Source organism: Tupaia chinensis, unplaced genomic scaffold (assembly GCF_000334495.1).
Source record: "Tupaia chinensis unplaced genomic scaffold, TupChi_1.0 Scaffold146525_1, whole genome shotgun sequence".
NCBI lineage: Eukaryota > Metazoa > Chordata > Mammalia > Scandentia > Tupaiidae > Tupaia > Tupaia belangeri.
In genome coordinates this window covers 74347-86846 of record NW_006206380.1, presented here as the reverse complement: position 1 = coordinate 86846, position 12500 = coordinate 74347, and positions in this window count along the sequence as shown.

Below are 12500 nucleotides of genomic sequence, written 5' to 3'. Positions count from 1 at the left end.
GTTAAAAATTTTTGCGAATCAGAGCACATTGCCAAGAACGTAGAAAGCAACCTATAGAATGGGAAAAAATACAAAATACTTGCAAATAATATATTCAATTATGTTTACTAGCTAGAATATATTTTAAAACTCTTACAATGTAACATCAAAAAGACAAAAAGATATTTTAAAATGGCAAGGGGTTTGAATAGAGATTTCTCAAAAAAAGATCAAAGGTGTCCAACAGGCACATGCAAGACAGCCATATTATTGGTCATTTAGGCAATTCAAACAAACCACAATGAGATGGCACTTCATAAAACTCAGTGCAAATATAAAAGAAAAAAAATCCAGAAATTAACAATCAAGGTTATAAAGAAATAGAAACACTTATACATTGGCGTGAATATAAACTGACACAACTATTGTGGAAAACAGTTTATCTATTTCTCAAAAAGTTAAATAGAATTGACTTATAACCCAGCTATTCCACTTCAAGGAGAAATAAAAATAAATGTTCAGACAGAAAATTGTATGTGTATATTACTAGTAGCATTACTCATTAGAGCCAAAAGATGGAAATAACCCAAATGTTGATCAATAGATGAATGGTACTACTGGAAACTACTGGAAGTTCAATTTAAAACTTACTTCTTCAGCCCTTGGAAGCTCTCATATAAATTTGTTTTCAAGTATTTTTTTCTGATCAAAATATTCAGAGTACCTAAAATACCATTATTAACCTTAACTAACAAAATTCTGCTATTTCTAACAATGTATTAAGTTTTTTACATTTTTAAATTAGGTAAAATTTATGTACAATAGAGTCTATATTTTTAATTTATGATTTTTCAAGTTTTTTAAGCATTGTTATTTTGATACTAAAAATATAGGGGTATAAAACTGAAAAGCTAAACTAATTTAAAAATGTAATTTAATCATACACAATCTTGATCTCAAAAGGGAAATGCATAAGACTATTATCTCTGTGTGGCAATATGATAAATTTTAAATTATTTTACACATTTTTGTATTTTTGAAGTTTCTTGCTAAAAACATATTTTCTTATATTGCTTATTGAATTGAAAATTAAATTTAAGGCTAGCGCAGCAGTATAGTGACTAAGTTAGCTGAATCCCACATGGCCAATCATAGTTTAACTCTCAGCTCCAGTGGTTAGAAAAACAGGTCAGGCACATGTGCATGCATGCTCATCTTCCTGAGAGGAATAAGAAGTGAAAGAAGGATGGTGGTATAATGCCCATCTGGAGGGAGGGAAACTTTCTCTCTTTTTCTCTCTCTCTCTCTCTTGTGCACTTACTCTTCTCTCTTTTTCTCTCTCTCTCTCTCTCTTGTGCACTTACTTTCTGCCAATCAGAAGAAGAAAAGTAAACAAAAGAAAAAGAGAAATTTAGTCAATAGTGAAAAGAAAATGTAACTGAACTTAATTTTGAGATCAGGAAAAAATGAGTTTTACTAAATTAAATATCAAATAATTTGGCCCCATTTTATTTCTGTAAGTTAAATTGTTTGATTTTATTAAACAAGTAGTGGCTAGTAATTCTAGGAAAACAATTGCAATGAAAAAATACATTATTTGGAGAATAGTCAAAATCCTTTATGGAAGTCTTTATTTTTAAGACATAATTCATACACAGACACCACCTTCCCTAGAAATAGGTGTAAACAATTCATACTCCAGTTTGATAGTCTGACTCATTGCCACATTTTAATTATTCAAAGGTTTCTATGCATTGAATTTTATTGAAAATACAAGCTTTAAAAAATCATTGGCATTTCGAAAATCTAAAGCTGAGGTGATACATGCTCAGGTGCTAATTTATTTACATCAATTAATTTCAGGTCTCTGATGTAAAGCAATTAGTATTTAATACTTAATGGAGTCATTGTCTGTCAGATTAGCTTCTAGGAATGCTTGTCACTACTACAGAACTAGAGATCAAAACTTTGCTAACAAAAGTAGCAGAATTAATGGAGCAAAGAGCATAGATAATGACTTTATGTGGAACACACAGTACTGAAACAGGCTGATCGCTCTGTCCAAGAAATAAAGATATCAGAGAGTCAACTACCTTAACCTCCCTAAAATGAGTATTAACAATAGTTTTTTTTTTAAAGAAAATTATAATTGTAATAATTAAAAATCATGTTATAAGTCATGTAAACCTTCTTGGCCAGTGGTTAGATGACCTAGTATGCAAATAGATCTATTATACTAGAATTTCAAATGGCTATTTCTAGGCATGATATACATACACAGGGAGAGGTTATTGGTTCAATTATCACATATAAGTCAGAGAAAAGAACACGTAGTGCTCACACTAAAAAATCACACTACCAATTTCCATATTTCATTAGTGGTGGGAACAGTAATCTTAGAGGTAGATTAGTCTTAAAAAATGTGTTTGGGTTTAGAAAATACAACTGATGGTTAAATATTTATCAACAAGTGATGTAGGCAGATACCTTTTATGAATGCACAACATAACCCCATGAATATTTGTTAATGATCAGTAAAGACTAGAAAGCTTTAATCAGGTTGCTAGAGAAATAGAATTAACATGTAATTTGACTTCTTAAGATGTGTATATTTTGTATAATGTATTGTAATATACTGAAAATTTTTCATTAAAATTTGGACTATTTTCATTCAACATTATTATGTTGAATAACTATAGCTATTTTTCTTTCTACTTTTGCAATGTAGGGCAGAAAAAGAAAGAGTATTTTATAAAATTGATCTGAGAGATAAGAGTACACACATCAGGACCTTTTTAGGGGAGGGGGGTGCCTTTCAGTTCTAGTTTGAGCTGTGCATAAGTTTACCTTTAAGAAATCTTGTGAGTTGGTTGTCTTTGAATAACTAGCTTTGTGCCAGAATAAGACTTAAAAAATTAGCAGCTATTGACAGTGTTGAACTTAGTTTCTCGTAACTAGTGTAATACAAAAATATAAGCTAATTTTTAGAATATATTTAGAAAGAGTCTTAGTCTAAAATTACCTGGTATGGTTGTATAAGATTCAGTTTTCTGGCACCATCCCAGACCTAAGAAATTAGAGTATCTGGGGTTAGGTCCAGAAATCTCCACATTAAACAAGAACAGCAGATAATTTTGACATATGTGATTATTATTTCAAAACTACTGTATAGTGCTGGACCCCTAATCCACATGGGCAGTTGGATGGATATCTATCTAGAAACATCAAAACACAAGTAGCTCTTGAGGTAATGAATGAATTTTACATATATGATATTAGAGTAATTATTTCATTTACAAACCAAGAATTAAGAATGAGTTAATTAGTTGTGTAAATTTATTGGCAGTGGGATTGAGACAAGAACCTGACTGGTTTGGCTCCAGATGCAATGCTCTTTCTGTGGCAATGATGTGAAATAGATGAGAATGTTGTTTGAAAGTAGTAACTGTATATAGTCAAAAAAAATTGCAGAAGGACAAAATGATGCAGATTAGCAGCTTTTCTGATTTTTCAGTATGTATGTTGCAGGAAAGGATTCACAGACTCTGAGAATTCTAGACTTCTCTTTGGATAATGCAGGGCCTGTACTATAAATCAAAATAACTTTGAAGTCTTAAATTCAGAGATCTTTTATGCTAACAATTCATAGCTACAAATGTTTTCATTTAAAAAAAATTTACTATTTTTATACTGTGGTAGTTTATGTATAGCAGTCTCATTAAGGAACTTGTGAAACAATGATATCAACTAGTCATAAAGACATTTTAATGTTAACCAAACACTGTTATGCATTTTTTTCTATAATATGTACTACAAAGACAATGGCTTATTAGTAAAGTATTGTAATCTGATTGTGAGCTTTAACCTCCACATACTTGAAAACACCACATTGTACAGTCTAATTAGCATTAAAACCAGAACAGATCCAACCAATGAAACACCAAACCTGGCTCCATGTACAACAGGGGCTAAAACTGAATACTTCACTGAAAATCATACCTCACCCTTCCCCCAGTGAACTTAATTGTGCAACACTATACTAAGAAAGAAAATGTCTTCCTGACCTCAGCTATTAATCAGTACATGCCTTAAAGCATAAGGATTAATAGTCCTTGTAATTTTATCCTAGCTAGTGTGCCTGCAGAGCTTTTACTAATTCATATATATCTAACCCCCTTTTAAGTCTTGCTAAGATTCAATAATATCATATAGTAATGTTTTCCACAGGTCATGGGGATATTTCCCAGCACTATAGATGATAGAATCTGGTTCTCTATTTGGGGGGATATTTCCCAGCACTATAGATGATAGAAGCTGGTTCTCTATTTGAGGAAATAAATAAAAGTGAGAAATTAAAATAACTTTTAAAATGCAACAGAACAACAAGAAAACTGAGCTATTTTTTGATCACAAAGGATGTGACTTTGCTTTGTATTCAGAAAGTATTAGGCTTTAGACATTTTTTTTTTAATTAGAAAAGGTTATTACTAAAAGGAAGCCTTTCGTTTAATAATAGTCAATGAAATGTTCAATGACTTCCCCCTTGCACACACAAGATTTTAATTATACAATAAGTGATGTTGCCTAAACATTAGAAAAATCTCTGATTTTAATATATTTTCCTCAAATTATTCCTCTTCCTTCATATGAAAGCTGTCCATAGCTATTTTTCTTTTATAACAAGTTGTGGACATTGTTCCTTGATAGGAATATATGGCCCAATGGATTTCATCTCTGACTATCCTTATGCAAACATAAATTTAATAAATATTATTCAGATTTTTAGTGTAATAGTATAGCTCCTGTTTCCTCAAAAAACATTGTGATAATTACCCTTAAAGTGAAAAACCTGCAGTATTTCAGTGGACATAGAATGTTAACACTTTTAAGCAGAAAAAGACTCATTAAAAAAATTTCACATCTACTTTCTCTTTGTATGCAAGGATACCCTCTATAGACTCTCAGAAAGTTTCCTGACCTGTGCTTGAACACCCCAGTGAATGATAGTTCACTGAAACAGTCCACTGTCCACTGTAGCATTTTAATTAATCAAATATTTACTGACCATCAGCTCTTGGAAGAGTGTCAAGTGACTAAAAGCCTATCTCAATTACTCATGGAAACTGACACGCCTAATGCTTTCATGCTAAGGTGAATATGAGTAATAATATTTTTAACACAAACAAAATGATTGAGGAGCTACTGTTCAAGGAGAGAGTTCAGGAAATAAAGGTCATTTTTTTCCCATTTATTTATCTATTTCTCCCATTTGTGTGCACATATAAGAGAGAGAGAGAAAAAAAAAAAGAAAGACAGACAGAAAAAGGGACAGGATGCCCTAACAGGGTCATTATACCACAATCCATCCCTAGCCTCAGTCAGCCAGTATCATGAGCATGCGCCCATGCCCAGAAAGTGGAGGGAAGCCCTGGAACATGAATGCAGGAACTTCTCCTGTGGATCCAATTGTATTATGTCACTAGTGAGGGAATAAGACCACAGATGAGTTTGTATCTTTCCATAGTGTCAGACTTTATTGCATAGTGTAAAATTTAACATAGAAAAACAATCAAGTCAAGGGATGAGAACAACTCTGAAAGTGAAGGGCCAGTCATGGGTCTCCATGTCCCAAGTGTTGGCCCTTGAAGGGAGTGAGCTAGTTCAATTTATCCCTGGAGGTTTCATGAAGGATCTGGGGATGTGCACTGAGGCCAGGAGAGAGATAATGAGTTTCAGGTGCCAAGGTTCACAAATGTCTCAGAGTGACTGGGAGTGATGTAATAGTGCCAAGATTGAATAGCAAGGTGGCACTGATGAGGACTCCTATTCTGTGCCTAGGTAGACACAGTTTATTTTTTGGTTTTCTTGTTTTGTTTTCACCATAGGGCATGTGCACTCACCAGAGAGTGTCAGGGAGACACAGAGGAAGAGATAAAGTGAGAAATCACCCTTTACAGGTGATGGCCAGAGTGCAATTCCTTCTCCTCCATTCTCCTCTTGGGATATTGAGCATACTTGCACATGAACCTGATGTGATTTTCAACCCACTGGGTCCAGAATTCAAACAGTGGTTGGCCATGTGGGAGTTCAGTGCCTTAACCACCTCACCACCATCTGCTGGCCCCAAGAGTTTCTTTATTATTTTTTAATAAAAGAGATTTTTGCTATAGGGCACATGCATACACTGGAGAGACAGAGAGAGATAGAGAGACAGAAAGTAAGAAATAACCTTCCAGGGAGGATGGCCACACTGCAATCCCTTCTTTATTTTCCTCACAGAATTTTGGGCATACACGCACATGAACCCAGAGTGAGTTTTAAGTTGCCAATCTTAGACTTGAACCACAGTAGACTACATGGGAGTCCAGTGACATAACCACTGAGCCATCTGCTTGTCCCCTGAGAGTTTCTTAGAGTAGCACCTGTGTTTAAGATTAGCACGTGGGAAGTCTGACTATCTCAGCTTGAGTAGACCAACACATCTTTAGTTATCAGGTTTGGGAATCCCTGTTACTCCCATTCAGTTTGGCAGACAGAGAGAGAAATTGGGATGTACATGTCACACATTTTATTAGTCAATACAGTTTTTCATTACTGAATCCATTCTTTGTAACATAGTGTTCTCTACATATTACCACTGTACCACCATCTACCCTGGGTTAGCTTTTTGAAGAAGGTGGGCTTGAAGTGAGGTATTCATTATAAGGAACAGAGAATCACTGAAATTAACTAAAAATTAAGGGTGTGCTATTTACACTAAAATGGATAAACAGACTAACATAGAAAAGTCAGACCAACCAAGAATCAGCTCAAGGGTCTAGCTATTTTTTCAAATTTTCTAAGGAGCCAGTTGGTCCTGATGTCTTACAGCCTATCTTCTCTTAGTCTAATTGCTATCCTTTATTTCCTTCCCTCTCAATTAACCAAATATGTGCCCACTTAGTTTCTACCCACACCTAACTTCATCTTGCATATGGTTTATTTAAGTACTTCCCATTTACTTCTTCCTCTGTTAATACTTTTCTCCTTATTGCAAACTGGAACATCAGATTTTGGTCAGGTTTTTCTTTTTCTTTTTTTTTTCCCTTTTATTTTTGGAGAGATTTTCACTGTAGGGCGCGTGTGCTCGCCAGACAGACAGAGAGAGACATAGAGACAGAAAGTGAGAAATCACCCCCCAAGGGGGATGGTCACGCCACAATCCCTTCTCCTCCATTCTCCTCTCGGGATCTTGGGCACGCACGCACACGTGCCCGGTGTGAGTTTTAAGCCACTGGGTCCGGGACACGAACCGCGGTCAACTACATGGGAGTCCAGCGACATAGCCATTACGCTAACTGCTGGTTCCCAGGTTTTTCTTTTTCTGATTGGCCATATGACATAGGTTGATGGACAGATTATATATAATAGGACATTGCTATGTTCAAGTGGGAAAAAGAGGAGAAGAGCAGGGTCATTTGACACAATATAAGGCAGTGGTTATGACCCAGACAATTTCTCTTAAAAGTGATATGTTTGAAAATCAGACAGTTAAAAGTTTAGCCTGTCCAGTGAAATATAGTGGTAAATACAATTGGAACCCAGGGAAATATAGTGGTAAATACAATTGGAAAGATAGATTGACATTAAATTATATTAGCCATTAAATGTTAGTCTAACAAACATAGGCTTTATTCTGAATATGAAAGAAAGATTTCTTTTTTTTTTGTTAATGTGAATCATAACAACATTAGATAGTGTTTACTAGCAATGACTACACTAATGGTCTATTCTACTTTGTAAGTGGTAATTCATTGCACATTATTAGGAAGTTAGCTCTGCAACTATAAGGCATGATTTGGGGAAAGAACTACAGATGGGAATGAGACGCAGTTAGAAAACTGCAATAGTTTGAACACTAAGAAACATGAGTACCTAAACCAGGCCACCAGCAAAACAGCAATAAACTGAATACAAGTGACTTTGTAATTAGATATAATAAGATTACTTGACTTAACGAGAGACCAGCAGATGGTGTAATGGTTACATCACTGAACTCCCACATAGTTGACAGCAGTTCCAGTCCTGGACCCAGCAGCGTAAAACTCATGCTGGGTGTCTGCAAGTATGTGCCCAAGATCCTGAGAAGAGAATGGAAGAAAAGGTATGATGTCTTGGCCATCCCCCCACAGGGTGATTTCTCGCTTTCTGTCTCTCCAGCAAGCATACTCGCCCTATAGCAAAAATGTTTCTCTCTTAAAAAAAAAAAAGAAAGAAAAGAAATAGAAAAAAAAAAAGAGTAATTGACTTAATGTGAAGAAAGAGTGAAAGATATCGCTAAGATATTGCTCTTAAGAGGCTTCCCTGGATGGGATCAGCAGTTAGCGTAATGGCTAGGTTGCAAAACTCCCAAGTAGGTGAGCACGATTCTAGTCCGGGACCCTGCAGCTTAAACTCAGGGCAGGCACGTGTGCGTGCGTGACCAAGATCCCGAGAAGAAGAATGGAGGAGAAGGGAATTCAGCTTGGCCATCCCCCCTGGGGTGTGATTTCTCACTTTCTATCTCTCTTTCTGGCAAGTGCACGTGCCTTATAGAAAGGGGGAAAAAAAGGCTTCCCTGGGAATGATTATGATTGTATTATGTGAAGAATAAAAGAGAATACAGGAAGAATGGTAAGTTTGCAAAGAACATGAGTTTGAGTTTGTTTTGTTGTCTGTAGGATGTCAAGTGGAAAGTTTTGCATAAAGTAGTCTGGTAGTTGGCAGTAAAGTTATTGTGAAAAATTTGAAAGTCATTCTTTGTTACTAAATGAGAGTTTGCAGTATAAGATAAGAAAACTATTAGTGAATGCTGATTTCGGATTGGGAAAAACCACCATTACAGGAGATCCATATAGAATCATGGCACTGGAGAAGTGAAATAATCTTAAAATCATTCATTCAAACATTCTAATTTGGAGGAAATTTAATCCTGAAATAAATGTCCTTAAAATCATTCATCCAAACATTCTAATTTAGAGGAAATTTAATCCTGAAATAAATGACTTATTCAAGATCACAGCATAAGTCAATACCAAAGCTGAAGCTAGAGCTCTGATCTGCTGAAGAACAAGAGGCAGAAAAGTCCTGTATCATAGAAAATTAGAAAACGGGAGGCTATCTTAATCTGTTTTCTTCTGAAATAATAGAATACCACAGACTAGGTAATTTATAAAGAAATGTTTATTTTGGTCAAAGTTCTGAAGGCTGGGAAGTCCAAGGATAGGATACTGGCATCTGTTGAGGGCCTTCTTGCTACATCGTAACATAATAAAAAGTATCACATAATGATCAAATGCTTGAGACAGAGAGAGAATTGGGAACAAAACTTATTCTTATATAGCAACTCCATGTGCTCTGATAATACCATCAATCACTTTTATCACTTTTTTTAGAGAGAGATCTTTGCACTTGCCAGAGAGAGCAAGAGTGAGAGCAACAGAGAGAGAAGGCAAGAATCACCCCTTGGGGAGGATGGCCGTGCCACAATCCCTTCTCCTCTATCCTCCTTTCAGGATTTGAGTATGCATGCACACACACCTGTCATGAGTTTTAAGCTGCCTTGTCCAGGACTTGAACTGTGGTTGACTATGTGAAAATCCAGTGATGTAATCATTAAACTATATGCTTATCTCCACACATCAATCACCCTTTAAAGGCCCCACCTACCAATAGCATAACAATAGCAATTACATTTTAATATGAATTTTGGAAAAATATTCGAGCAATACTAGGGCATTAATTGTAAGGATATTGAGCAAATCTAGAAAGGAATTTAGTGTGATGAAGACTCAGTAGAGGACATTGAACCAAGCAATTCAGAATTTACTGTTGAATAATTTTTATTATTCAAATTTTTATTATTCTATTTGCTATTAAAAAAAAAAAAAAAAAACAAAAAACTGCCAGAGAGTGTTTGAACTCCTTGGAGAGAGAAGTGAGGTAGAGGGGTGAGAAAGCACCTGCCATGGCTATGGTCATGACACAATCCATTCTCTTTCATCTCAACCTTTTTAGGATTTGGGGCACGTATGTACATGCCTGGCATGATTTTCAAGCAGCTGAGTCCAGGAGTCTAACCATGCATTTGACTGTGTGAGATCCAGCTGCCTTGACCTCCACACTGCAGACTGGCCCAATTATGCTATTGTTTCTTGAACAAAAGCCACCTACCACCCAGTAACTTTAATTAGTCCTGATTTTTCCTACATAGGCCAATACTGTTCCCATTTTTCTTCTTCTTTTCTTGTATCTATGTTATCTTTTTTTCTCTCCCCTTTGTTTCTAGCCTATGACCTCTTTCTCTTTATCTTTTTTACAATATTAAAATGGATTGCAATTTATTTTTTGTTGTAATTAATATATTATTTTTATTTTTAAATATTTTATTCACATCAAAACTTCAAAATGTATTACTCTTTTTGTTTCTTTTAATAATTTCATGCACAGATTTTCAACCTCTAAAGTTGTTTTTCCTTTTTGCCATTTCAAAGCTAAAGGCACAGAACACTAGCACGAGTCTTGGTCTTAATAATGATATCTTTGTGAGGCTTTGGGGCAGGTCACTTCTCTGTCTCTTAAATTATTAATATGTCAATTGATGGTAATGCCTTTTGCACCTATATTTTGAAAGCAGTTGTTGGGAAAGTTAAGGGAGTAGCATGGGAAATATTGTATGAAAATTTATGAATGTGGTTAGAAACAGTAAAACAGTACTTTGCAAAAACAAGTTCTTATATTAATATATATATATTTTTATTTTTAGAGAGATATTTTGCTATAGAGTGTGTGTGCTCACCAGAGACACAGAGAGAGAGAGCGAAATAGAAAGCGAGAAATCATCCTCCAGCAGGGATGGCCATGCTGCAATCCCTTCTCCTCAATTCTTCTCCATTCTTCTCTCAGGATCGTGGGCACACACACACACACACACACACACACACACACACACCTGGTGTGATTTTCAAGCCTCCAGGTCCAGGACTCAAACCATGGTCAAATATGGGGGAGTCCAGCAATGTAACAATTATGCCATCTGCTGGTAAACTAGATACTTTTTTTTTCCACACCAAGGTGTTCCATTAGACATAATAGCTTTGTGTTAATTCTACTAACAATGATCTCCCTAGGAAAGGATAATCAAAAGAATACTTATATCATGGATTCTAATTAATAGTCCATTTAATAGGTTAAATACAGCTAATTTTCTAGAAAAATGTTAAGATAAAAGTTATTTCAAAATGTGTTTAGGCACAGCTGTGGTGTAATCTGCTGCTAAAACATTGTGCTCTTCAGGTTGGGACCATATGGGAGGCCTGAGTTCAATTCCAAAACCAACCTAAAGGCTAGGCATGGTGACATGTGCCTATTTTCCTTGTATTTTAGAGAAACTGAGGCAGGAGGATTGTGGCATGGTGAGAACCTGTCTTTTTTTTTTTAATGTATTTAAACCCCAGAGGGCAGGCATTACCTTTTTTTGAAGCATTGTATGACTATCTAACTCCAGATTCTCAGATGCTACCCACTCTCTTCTGTTGTGAAAAAGTTGAGCATGACATATGGTATCAGGAAGCCTGGTTCTGAATTGAAATTTTACTTTGTAACAATCAGGTTTCCTTGGGAATGCCATGAGAACTTTCTCAGGTGTATTTTCTTTGCTGAGAAATTATTCTGTTGTCAGAAAAGTCATTATGCATTTTTTTATGCTTTTCTATGCAAATATGTGTCATGACTTTTGTGACAACCCAATAGAATAATAACTTTTTTCCCTCTTTACGTCACAGATTTGCTATGCAGAAAGTGACATGAATATATGTGGATATGTCATTGTAAAGTATAAAGTGTCATATTGTGAAATGGTGTTATTATCCAGAGGCCATAAGAGTGGCTTTGCATACATCTTTAATCTGTTGGACTGTTGGGAAAGTCATGACATGACTTTCCTAATGACCTAATAGATTCTTTGAGGTTTATGTTTTAAGGCTGCCATGAATAAAAGCAGGATCAGGTGTGAAAGCCCTTAACAAGTGGTTCACTGAAGCGCTGGAGTTCTAGCATGTCAATGACACCTTTGTCTAATTTATCTCTTAATTTATATACATGGCTTCCTGAGAGTGAACTAGTGAAACAGAATTTTTTCACTTTAGACTCAAACATTACCTATTTTCTTAATTTTTTTTTTTTTGAGAGAGGTCTTTGCTGTAGGGCACATGTACTTGCCAGACAGATGGAGAGAGACAGAGAGACAGAAAGCAAGAAATTACCCCCAAGGGGGGAATGGCCATGCCACAATCCCTTCTCCTCTATTCTCCTCTTGGGATCTTGGGCATGCTTGCACACGTGCCTGGCGTGAGTTTAAGCCACTGGGTCCGGGACTTGAACCATGGTCGACTACATGGGAGTCCAGTGACATAGCCATTACGCTAACTGTTGGTCTCTTATTTTCTTAAGTTTTAAGCAAATTTCTCTTAACTTTTTTTAATTTTGATCTATTAAAACTAAAA